Source organism: Ambystoma mexicanum, chromosome 14 (assembly GCF_040938575.1).
Source record: "Ambystoma mexicanum isolate Mex_15411 chromosome 14, UKY_AmexF1_1, whole genome shotgun sequence".
NCBI lineage: Eukaryota > Metazoa > Chordata > Amphibia > Caudata > Ambystomatidae > Ambystoma > Ambystoma mexicanum.
This window is the reverse complement of record NC_090940.1, coordinates 64,238,188-64,250,607: the sequence shown is the minus strand read 5'-3', so window position 1 is coordinate 64,250,607 and position 12,420 is coordinate 64,238,188.

Here is a 12,420-nt window from a genome sequence, read left to right as displayed (position 1 = left end):
GTGTTGGGTTGTGATGCTAAGGGAATTGGCTGCTGATCTAAGGACGGCACCGACTTCTTGTCGTCTGCGCGTCCCAGCTACCCACCATAATACACCACTTGCCCGTTTGATTATCCTGAAATACTGTGGTAATCCCCAGTTCCTGATTTCCGGCCTGTACACATACACCATCCCATTCAAGCTGACGGAGGGTTGCTCTATTTTATCTCGCTACATTGGTCATAATTGATGATCGTTCCTTCCCCCTTCCCCCCCGCGGGTTCACCCCCGTATGTATTTTGCTTTCATTGCCAGGCATTACGTTTATCCTCAAATAGCCTCAAGGTTCGGAGCATCGCCGCCAGGCCGACGTACAGGCCCCCCAGGCGTTGATGCCAATGTTGTTGACTTTGTTGGTTGCATATGGGTTGTTCATCCCTCTGATTGGGGGAGGGATGTGGGAGGGGGTGGGGGGTAGGGGAGTTAATGTTAAAAAAGGCTTGGTAACTGCAGTGAAGGTAGAGTTCGGGAAACCAGGGTCGCTATGCCATTACAGATCTGACGGCAATGGGGCCCGCTTGTGGGGGGCACTGTTCCATCCACCGGTCTATTTCCATGTCTGCCATGAATGTGTCGGGTGAGGAAACCCTTACGTTCCTGAGTTGGAATGTACGTGGGCTGGGGAACTTCAAGAAAATGAGATTGCTACAGCTCCAGGCTGAACGGCATGGAACTGGGGTCCTGTTTCTTCAGGAGACACATGCGATAACTGATCACTGTGAGAAGTTTGCTAAAACATGGGGACCACAGAGATACTATACTTCCTATTCCACACAGAGCCGCAGAGTTATGACCCTTATTCATAAGAGTATTAGATTTACCCCCATTGCCACGACAATAGACCCTCTGGGCAGATACGTTTTACTTCATTGCATCCTACAGAATAGGGAAGTGGTCCTGCTGAATATCTACGGTCCCAACATTGACGATCCTGAATTTTTCACACATCTCACGTCCCTCCTCGACGGCTTCCCACTGGTACCTATTCTCTGGGGAGGCGATTTTAACACAATATTCGATGTGGATCTCGACAGATCTGGCTCTCGTCCCCGTCACCTCACTAGGGCCGCATATTCTACACTGTCTTCACTCCCTCGCCTGGCCCTGTTCGACGCATGGAGGCTTCTCTACCCTGACTCTCGCGCCTACTCCTTCTACTCCTCGATACATGATTCCTTCTCCCGGATTGATAGATGGCTAGTCTCTGACATACTCATAAGGAACATCTCAGGCTTGTCGATTCTCCCCAGGACTCTCTCCGATCATTCACCAGTAACTATTACCTTATCCTGGGGCTCGGATCACGATCGTTCTAGACACTGGAGGGTGAAACCACTTTCCCTCCTCGACCCGGTTTTTAGTTCGGAGCTGGAGTCGGCGATCGAGGAATTTCTTGAAACCAATACCGGCTCCGTCTCGTCACAAGCCACCCTCTGGGAAACTTTTAAAGCCTATATCAGAGGCATCGCCCTCTCTAAAGAAAATGGCATCCTCAGAACTATCCGTAGAGAGATTGCTGAGAGCGAGGCCACACTATCCGAGCTGGAAGCCCAATATGCATTAAATCACACTCCTGATACCCTTGCACTGATCGGCACGGAGCTGGACACCTTCCGTGCCCTTGCGGACCGAGAGCAGAGGTTTCTCGACAACCCTGGGCTGGCGAGGAGATATGGTGAGGGTGAACGCCCATCTCGTCTTCTGGCTAGGCTTCTCCGCCGTGAGTTTGGCGCTCCTCCCATTCCTGGCGTTGAGAGACCTGATGGATCCCTTGCCACTTCCCCCGGTGACATCAATTCCGAATTCCTCTCCTTCTACCAATCCCTTTATGCTAACGCAGATAATGCTACTATAGCAGAAATAGATGTTTTCCTTGACAAGCTCCCCCTGTCGGCTCTCTCCCCCGATACCATCGGAGCCCTTGAGAGTCCATTCTCTTCCTCGGAACTCTCGGAGGCCATAGACTCTCTCTCATCAGGCAAATCCCCGGGATCGGACGGTATACCGGTTGAGTTCTACAAACGCTTTAAGTCTCTACTACTTCCTCACCTGGTCGCTCTTTGGGAAGAATCGTTAGGGACGGGCCAGCTCCCTCCCACACTCCGCGAAGCCACCATAACTGTCCTGCTAAAGCCGGGTAAATCCCCCACGCAATGTGGCTCTTACCGCCCACTCTCGCTAATCAACTCCGACGTCAAGATTTATGCTAAGCTACTTGCTTTGCGTCTGGCCCCCTTCATGCAACATATCATTCATCCAGACCAGGCGGGGTTTATTCCGGGTCGCTCTACCTCCCTGAATCTTAGACGGCTCTTTAATATCATAAGCAGGGTGCGACCAGACATTCACGCTGTGGCCGCCACACTTGATATGCAAAAAGCTTTTGATTCCGTCTCTTGGAGGTACCTTTGGCGGGTACTTGATAAATGTAAATTCGGCCCCACATTTCTTTCCTGGGTCAAGCTGCTATATTCAAACCCCGTGGCAAGGGTCCGTACCGAGGACCGGTGCTCTTCCCTCTTCCAAATAGCTAGAGGCACTAGACAAGGTTGTCCCTTCTCTCCATTAATCTTCGCTGTAGCGCTGGAGCCATTCGCAGATATGCTTCGCCAATCTCATTCCCATAGAGGTCTACGTACAGCAGGTACCTCCGATATAGTGTCCCTATATGCTGACGATGCTCTACTCTTTATTCGCTCCCCTGAAATCAACCTTGCCCCAATACTGGAGGATGTTGCTCTCTTTGGCCGTATGTCTGGCCTGACAGTAAACTGTGCTAAATCAACTCTTTTCCCGCTCACCCCCATCACGCTCCCCCCTCCCGATACTCTTGGGTTCACTTGGGCCCAGGCTGAGTTCACCTACTTGGGGGTAGTGGTATCGCGACATATCGATCGAGTTTTCGAGAAGAACTATCAAGCATACCTTACAAACCTTACGCAAAAACTCCAGGGTTGGGACAAACTCCCGATCTCACTGGCAGGTAGGGTGGGAATACTAAAGATGGTGGTGCTCCCCCAGCTACTGTATAGATTTGTTAATATCCCGCAATGGCCGGGAACTGAGTTCTTCCAGACATTGACACGCACCCTCAATACCTTTCTCTGGCACTCTGGTGCAGTCCGCCTCAAGTTTGAAACCCTTGCTGCTCCGATGGAGATGGGTGGCTTCGGTGCACCCGACTTTCTCAAGTACTGGCTGGCAGCCCAGCTCCAACACATCGCACACTGGTTCAACATATCTGATCCCCCTCCCCATGTCAGACTAGAGAAGTTATCGGTTGGTGACCGCGATATTAGATCCCTGGTGATCGCACCCATCCCAACAGACTCGGGCACATTGGACCCGTTGCGGTGCACATCCCTTGCTTTATCCAAAACATGGCAATTACTGGGCACCACCCATCCCTTTCATGGTAACTTCCCGATCTGGAACTTTCTCCCGGGAATCCCACAGATCCCCCCATCGATTGTTCGCACATGGGCTGAGGCGGGATTTGAATTGCTCCGAGACATATTTGCAGATGGTAATTTCATAGAATGGCCTGACCTCCCGCCGTCCCTCAGACAGCGTCCCTCAGTGTGGCTTCAATACTCATCTCTCCGTAGAGCCCTCAAACATAAGTACCCATGCTTCCCGGCATTACCGCCGGATGAACTGGCGATCACTGAATTGACTTCTCCATTCCCTATGAGGGGGAAAACTTCCAGACTATATACCCTGGTACAATCCAGATCGCCCCCTTCATTCTCTAAATTAAAGCTCGCTTGGGAGTCTGATCTTGGAGTTGAAATGACCGAAGACCGTTGGACCCAAATGTGCTCACGTATTCAGAGGGTCTCCTTCAATTCCCGATTCAAGTTAATTCAATTCAAACTACTCCACAGATACCACTACACCCCAATTAGACTACATCGTATTTCTAATAGTCTCTCCCCTAGATGCCTTAGATGCGGCCACGATAGAGCTGACTATTTCCACATGATCTGGTCATGTCCCAACCTTACCCAATTTTGGGACACTGTTTGCGCCACCATCTCGTCCATTCTCGACCACCCTATTTCTCCTACACCGATGAAATGCTTGTTCCATGACTTTCCTGACCTACACAGAGATTCTAGGAGACTGGCCGGCCTCTGTATGCTTCTGGCTGTGCGGGCAATACTACTCTGTTGGCTTAGACCTACCACCCCGACTCACGCACAGTGGCTCAGAGCAGTCACTTGGGCCTCCGATATGGAGGAATCATGGGCGGTACAACAGCCCGCCTGCTCTAGACCCAGGAACATCTGGCTCAAGTTCCGATTATTCATGTCCTCCCCTGACACCAACTCTGGTCCTACATCCCCAACAACCTCTTCTCGTCAATCCCCTGCAGCCCCCTGAATGGCCCTCCACCGGGTCCTACATTGTCCTGCTACTCTCCATTGCCCACGGGGCGAGCCCCTCCACTTGTTGTGTGATTATGCGATGTTGTAATTGCTTGTTTTTATATGCTCTGCTGATGCTCACCTGTATCTGTGTTGCCAAGCTGGAAAAATAAAAGTTTAAAAAAAAAACACGGCTTTCCTGCTAATCTTTAAGCTGCAGGGGATCTTTGGCACCCACATTTACTGTAATTGTAACATAATGCAACTTTTTTTTTAATGAATGCATCACAAATCACATGTACTTGCAACAGCGCCTCGATGCCTCAGGGCTGTTTGCACGCTATACAAAGGAAATAAATAAATAAATATATTTTGCTGAATGCCTTGTAACCACTGCAATTGGGAACCAAGCTGCAACTCACTGATGAAACCCAACAAGGCTGAAACATGTCTGGGGATGCTAGCAAATCTGTGCAGCCCGGACGTCACCTAGCAGTTTGGACTGGACTGCTGCCACTGGTGTCAGTAAAAGTCTGATTTAATTATGGCTGGTCCGTTTTTCTAATGGCACAGTCGGACTAAAACACAGAATTGTGGAGGGTTGCACAGAGCATTGCCAGTGGTCAAAATTAATTTTAAAAAGTCCACCCATTACTTTTTTGGTTATAGTTTGTCTCCAAATGTGAGAGAGGTTATACCCAGATGTGGGTCCCTTGCTTTCTCTGCCTTAGGGAACCAAGCTGCACCTCACTGATGAGGCCCAACAAGGCTGAAACATGTCTGGGTTTGCTTGTGTTTTTGTGCAGAAGGGGCGTGGCTAAGCAATACACTGATTTGCATACAGCTAGTCCCTTTGTGCAATTGGTCAGATGGGCTGTAAAAAGGGTGGCATGGAATGTTGCCAGGAACTGTGCCAATGGCTAAGAACAATTCAAAACCTTCCACCAATCACTTTTTTGGTTATAGTTTGTCTCCTTATGAATTGTCACTATTATTATCATAAATGAAATAACAATACCAATCTGACAGATATGCAAGGCCTCATAGAATCAGCTTAAGGGAAACATGTATGTTTGTAGCTGTATATACCCCATTCTGAATGGAAGTTCACACGTAACAGAGTGCAAATACAATAGATACATAATTTGTGACCCTTTTTCATTGTCTTGAGAAAAGACACTGATGTCAGTAGCCAGCTGGGGCTGTGTGTGGCTTTCAGATGCAAAAGCCCCCGTCTACTCTTATCACCCAAAAATGTGCACTAATTTAAGTAGACTTGCTAGCATTTACCACTACAAGCAGCCCTACCAGATGAGTGCCCTAGCGCTAGCCAGCATAGTTGAATGGGTGGATGTTTGACCAGAACTGATTAGCTCCATTTCAGTCTGGTTTCTGCACAGGGTGCAGTACGGAATCAGCCATCCTACATATTCCCAATAATATGTCAAAGCGTTTGGACAATGGCAGAACTCTTTGATTCGGTTTATCCGCGGCATTTGGTACCATTGACCACAGTCGTGTGCTTGACACACTAATGCTTCAGATGAGAAGTAGACGTCATGTATTGAAATGGTTTCAGTCTGTTTTGAATGCTGGGTTATGGTGATGGGACAGAATCGCTCCGAACCATTCTGTACTCTGGATGGGCTTCCTCGGGGTTCAATTCTTTTGCCATTACTTTTTAATCTTCGAATGCAGCCTTTGGGCAATTTGATGGCAAATTTTAACATTGATATGCATCAAAACGCTGATGATGCACAACTAGATCTTAGAATTTCTTCTGAGAAAGATATGTCACATATAGAAGAGTGACTTATGGTAATCAACGCCTAGATGTCAGAATTTTTTTTCAAACATAATCAGTCGAAGACTGAATTTCTTTTAGTGACTCGTTCTTGTAATCAACCTGAGATTTTAAATCCCAAAATTCCAGGTTCTCAATCAGGATTTTCCCAGCAGGTCAAATCGCTGGACTTTATGTTAGAGTCCCGACTCACTTTAATACCACCTACCACTGCCTGGGTGAAATCTGCCAACTTTCACCTTTACCCACTAAGGGCAGTGAAATCATTAATTTCATCTTGTCGCTTTTGCCTTTAAGTGCGCTCTTTACTTTTGCCGCGCATTGACTACGGTGACTATTCTTCCGGGCATTCCGCATTCTTCACTGGCTCCTCTCAAAGCCGCCTTCCATGCATCAGCCCAATCGGTGGTGGGATGGCGGAAATTTGAGCACAAGACGTCGATTGTAGTTTCTCTACACTGGCTTCCATCAGAAGCCAGGACTATTTTTAAATGACCATGTATCACATTTAGCCACAAGGCAATCCATTGGATGTCTATGCAAACAGGACAAGCATACTCCTCCTCAGCACTTAAGAGGTTAAAGTGCCACCTTTCAGCTATTATTAAAATTGTCTCTAAAACTATGCAGCCACGCAAGGTGGTGCTAAAGGGCTACCTATGAGCCAAAACGAATGGTGTTGCTAATGCACCAAATATGAGCCCAAATGAATGCTGGCCACAAAGTTTCACCTTTGAATCAAAACCAACCATGGTGCAAAAGCACCACCTATCTGGCCAAACTAACGGCAAACAAACCTACCAGCTACGAGCCAAGGCAAACAGCAGCACTGAAATCTCACTTGAGGGAAAGCAAAGCTGTTAAAAGGGTGTAACGTCCTTTCACCGTCAGCCATTATTACGAATGTCTTTTAAACAAGTACACAATTACGAATAAGGTTTTTGATATTTTGGGGGGCGTGGGAAAGAGCATTTAAGGGGTTGGGGGACTGGAATAGTTAAAAATAGGTGTGGGGGGATTTGAGGGGAGAAGCCCCCCCAAAAAATGTGATTACATTTTTTTGTAATTTTGTACTCACATTTTCCTGCCCCACCAAGGCTAATACCCTCTCTCTCTGCGTTCTCTATTCAATGTCTTTAATTCACTTGGTATTGAAGCCAAAACTAAAAACAGGACGCTTTACATGCCAGGACACATCGATTGGTATTTATATTAAGAAAAAGAAAACTACCAGTCCCAGAATGCAAAGTGTTGCTGGCTGAAAAGTTAGGCATGGCTTATTGGGGCACGGGTGATACTAAGACACTGGGAAGCTATTAGTGACTTCCCTGAGGACTGCATGCGGCCAATTGGCGAATGTGGCTGGACAGAGCAAGAGGCGGGTCCAGCTGTTGTTTTTATATATATATATAAATATATATACACACACACAAGGAGCAGCTGTTGGGGCTGAGCCACAGCCGCCAGACACAAAGCCCCTTAACCCCCCAGAATATCTTCACTCTCATCGCTTTATCGCTGGAAGCTGGTACGCATTCTTGGGCCGTGTATGTGCTTTTAGGAGCCGGTCATTAATTTGGCGGCGAGCCATAATCCTGAGCTGCATATCTGGAAAGCAAGGGTCTTACATTTTCATGTCCCGGTAACGTGGCCCCTTTTCTAGCTGGCTATGGGGTGATTAACCATCACCACTAGTAGTTGCATTAGATCTGCCTACTGAGGGGTTAAGCTCTCATTCATAAACGACCGGTGATATAATAATAATTTCACGTCATTCAGCTAACAGTGTATTACAACGCGCGAAAAATGAAATGCCTTCTTGCGAATGAACCAAAATAGTGCAGACAGCTGCTGGCTTGGAAAGACAGACAGTAATATATAGAGATGGCAGACCGCAGCTGTGTTGGCAGCTCCTGTAACGTTTAACAGAACACACTTGTGTATACTGAAATGACTACAATAAACAAGCAGTGATGCTAAGCTTGTACCGCTACGCCTTAACCTGGTCATTTCAATTCTGCACAAACACTGCAGTTCACAGCCCTCCCTTTGGGAAACAGTGTCATAATTTTAATAATATGAATGCTGGTGTCTCTTGACACATTTATTTACAACACACAGTCTGATATTCTTACTGTGTTGTGCACGCACAGCCAGGCAAGCAACACTGTTGTTCTTTATTAACTTCCCCATGCAATCATAATTTTACAATAAAAAAAAAAACCTCTTTGCGAGCAATACCCCAACACAGGTCTAGTAGGCTCTGAACTGTATTAGAGACCACATTTCTTGTGGGCGGGGTGCAGTATGTAAAATCCAGGGGGCGTTTCTACTCACTCTCCAGCACCATGGGCACACAAGCCTCCCCCCCACCACCTCATCTGAGCACACATTTATTCATGTATTTATTTATTTTTATATTTGTAAAGCCCACCTAACCCCAAGGCATCTAGGTGTTGAATGCCTCTGGGGGGGGGCACCTGTGGCCCTCCAGATGTTTTGGCTGCAGCTCCCTGGCCAGCAAAGTCAATGTTGTGGGATTCTGGGGTTTGTGGGCCTGAGCATCTGGTGGGGGGTGAGGTGGGGGGTGCATGGCGTCACCACCACTGCTCTATGTCCTCAACACAGACCACCTAGAAGCAGAACTGCACACATCATCACAGCAGAAGAAACAATCTTGCATTTTCCCTCTCTCCCCCCTAACCTCAGTGCTTTAAATGGAAAATAAAGAAGTGCAGGTACTCACCAAGCCACGAAGCCGGACATTCCTGTGCAGCGCTTTCAACGCCGGTCCAATCGGCGTGGTGACTTGGGCACAGGTTCCTTTTAGGCACACCCTGTTCCTGTTAGTAGCAGGGAATGCCCAGTGTGATTTAAGTATGTGCCAAGGAGCACACACCTTGGTAAAGCGGTGTATCTGAGATTCTTTCACAGTTTGTTGTTATGCATTGTTAAGAATGTTTGAATATCTAGATAGATTGTTTGTTTATTATATGCTTATACACAAGTGTTTCAAAGCACAACCATGCATGGGAGGGGAAGACGTAGGGAAGACAAGACAAACGATCTTACTAGGCATGGTGCATTCAGATTATGAAGGTGAACAGAAGGAAGTATGTGTGTGTGTGGGGGGGGGCAATAGGGACAAGTGGGCCCAGTCCCATCAGAACATGGGTTAAGTGCTGAGAGAGACCACTCACATGGGTCGTAACTGAAGTGCAGTAGTGCTGCAGCAAGTACAAGGCCCGGGGGCAAGTGCAGCAGACTGACGAGGAGACTTGGGACCTGTGAGGTTCTGAGGTACACCAGGCAGCCAGTCAGCAAAACTGAGCAGACGTAGAGGAGGGAGAGCGAGAGAGCAGAAGAGGAGGTTAGCAAGGGAGGGGGTGAGAGAAGGAGGAGGCGAAAAGGAAAGTCTTGAGGAGTTTCTGGAATTTAAGGAGATCTGGCTCAAGACGGTGAGAGGCAGGGAGGAAGGCACCTGCAGAGGATAAAGATCTCCCCCAAGTCTTCGCTTGGAGAAGCGACTCACCCGCAGAGAGTTGGAGGAAGACGAGCGGGGGGCTCCGGAAGGTGAGTATTTAGGGAGGAAGCATTGCAGGTAGAGTGGTCCCTGGCCCCAGAAGGCCTTGTGAACAATGCAAAGGGTCGTGAACTTGATCCTTGCAGCCACAGGGAGTAAGTGTAGGGATTTCAGCGCCAGAGAGATGAGGTCCCTGGGCTTGAGGCCAAGGATAAGTCTTGCGGATATGTTCAGGATGAGTTGAAGAGGACAGAGGGTAGAAGAGGGCAGGTTGAGAAAGACGTTGTTGCAGTAGTCCAGCCTAGAGAGGACCAGGGTTCTGGAGATGGTGAGCCACTGGGGGATGGTGAGAAAAGGTAGAATACCTCTGAGGAGATGCAGCTGGTAGTGGGACTTTTAGTAGATGTCCATGATGTGAGACGAGAAGGAGAGGATGGAGTTGAAGATGACCCCCTGATTTTTTACCTCGTTGGGAGGTGGAGGCGCAGGGCCAATGGAGGCAGGCCAGAGAGAAAGAGGGAAGACAGGAGCAGGGGTCCTGATGAGGACAATCACTGTCTTACTGGCATTGAGGCAGTGGTTGTTTGCAGCACACCATGACTGAATTGCGGACAGTCAGGTATGAGTGAGGAAGAGGAAGAGGCCAAGGCTAGCCTGAAGAAGAGCTGCATGTCATCCGCATAACACTGAAAGTTGGGGATGAATGTGGCTATCATCCGAGCCAGGGGGACCATGTAGCCATTGAAAAACCAGGGGGATAGGTTAGATCCCTGGGGGACACCGCAAGTAGAGAGAGTGATAGGGGGAAGGAAAGACCCCAGTTCTACCTGGGATGGGTGGTCGGAGAGAAAAGAGGTTAGACACGCCAGGGCCTGATCATTGATGCCCTCGGTATCACAGAGACGTGCAATCAGGCTAGCGTGGTTCACTGTATCAAAGGCAGAGGAGAGGTCAGGTAGAATGAGGACAGAGGGGGAGTTAGAATCAAGATTTGAGAGCAGATCTTCACGGGTGTTCAGAAGAGCAGTTTCCGTGCCTCTGGATGCTCTAAAGCAGACTGGTGGTCATGGATGCAGCCAGCAGATTCAGTGTGGCTTTCTTTTTGCGTACCAAACTTGCTGCAAACTAAGCTTTAGGAGGGGAGTTTTATTACTGCTCGCTTTCATTGCCTAATAAGAAATTTGGTAGGTAACTGGAGCTGTGTGCGAGTTTTCAGACAAAAACTTTCCAACACAACTCCAATTACATAATCATTTACATATTAGAATAGGACTGCTAATAACAAAGAAACATCTTAAAAAGGTAGTTTCCCAGGCCTTCCAAATGAATCCCTGCTCCATCATCAAAGGACACCAATGGTAACAGGTGAAGCCCCCTCAGCGAAACCGTCTTCGTCCTAGTCTACTGAAAGCACGTTTGTCCCTCCTTTTATTCTGCAGGCTGGGCCCTGAAGGACACATTATGGGTACTGCCGGGTGCTGGAGAGAGGAGGGAGAGGGTGCTGCTTTCCTCAGCAAAGGTTGCCGGAGCTTAGTCCTTTTAATTGCAATGAAATGAAAAGCTTTTGTTTTCACCTCGCCACATAGTTCAGTACTGTTACTCTCTTTTAGGCATTGAGAAGTGCAGTTACTGAAATGCTCAAAAATAAGAATTGCAGGTACTGAGGGCTGGGTAGGGCCAGCCCACTTAAAACACTGACTAACCTAGTCCAAAGCCCTCTATTTTACATCAGTCTAAGGGCTTGGAGGCCCTGCAAATGGCAGCCAAGGACAGTATAGCTCCAGGTTGCATAACATTACATAAGGCAATCCATCTTAAGCTGGTCAGATAGCACAGCGAGTAGAGCGCTCAACTTGACATCTGTGCAGAGCCGCCAAACTCAGCCTTTCATCCTTCTGAGGTCAATAATTGAGCACCACACACCGTGGGAAATTAGCAGCACTCAGATGCCTGAGGGTTCATAGCACTATATAAATGCCCAAACAAACAAACATCTTAAACTAAATTGTGGGGTTTCATTGTCTCTTTGGTTTCCCACGCACATGCTCACTGCTATGAAACACGAAAGCCTGCCAGTTTTACCAAGATGGGTGATTGCAAATAAATGCTAAAGTTTCCTACAGGTTCTGTTTTTTTAACCCTTTAAGTGCCAAGGACGAGTATGCTTGTCCTTTTTGCAAAGACTTGCATAATAGCCTGGCAGTAAGCAGAGGCATGTTAAATCCCCAGTCCCTCATTACACATTGGGGCTAGTAACACCGCTCTCATCCATGCAGAGCATGAGCAGCGCATGGGCGTAGTTGCCGGCACAGAGAGTCTCACCTGCTCCGTTGGAATGCAGAAACCTAAAAGTAAACGGTGGGCAAACTTCACGCACCTCCCCGCCACGCCCCCTCCGGTCCTGCCCACACTGTCGCCCTTCACATTGGTAATTGGATGTCACATGACTTGAACACCATGCACGCTGCAGTCCTGAGCCCCTAATCAGGGGTTGGGCCTATACTGTACTCTATAAAAGTTGAGGTTTGGAACATGAACGTACTCGGGATGCCTGGAGTTGGGGGGAGGGCAAAGTATCAAAAAAGTCCTGTTTTTGGTTGATGAGGAAGTCAGGTTCTCCCACTGTGTGTGCAAAGAGGGGAGTGAGACCTAACCAGCCATTGAGGGCCAGCCCTAGGATATGC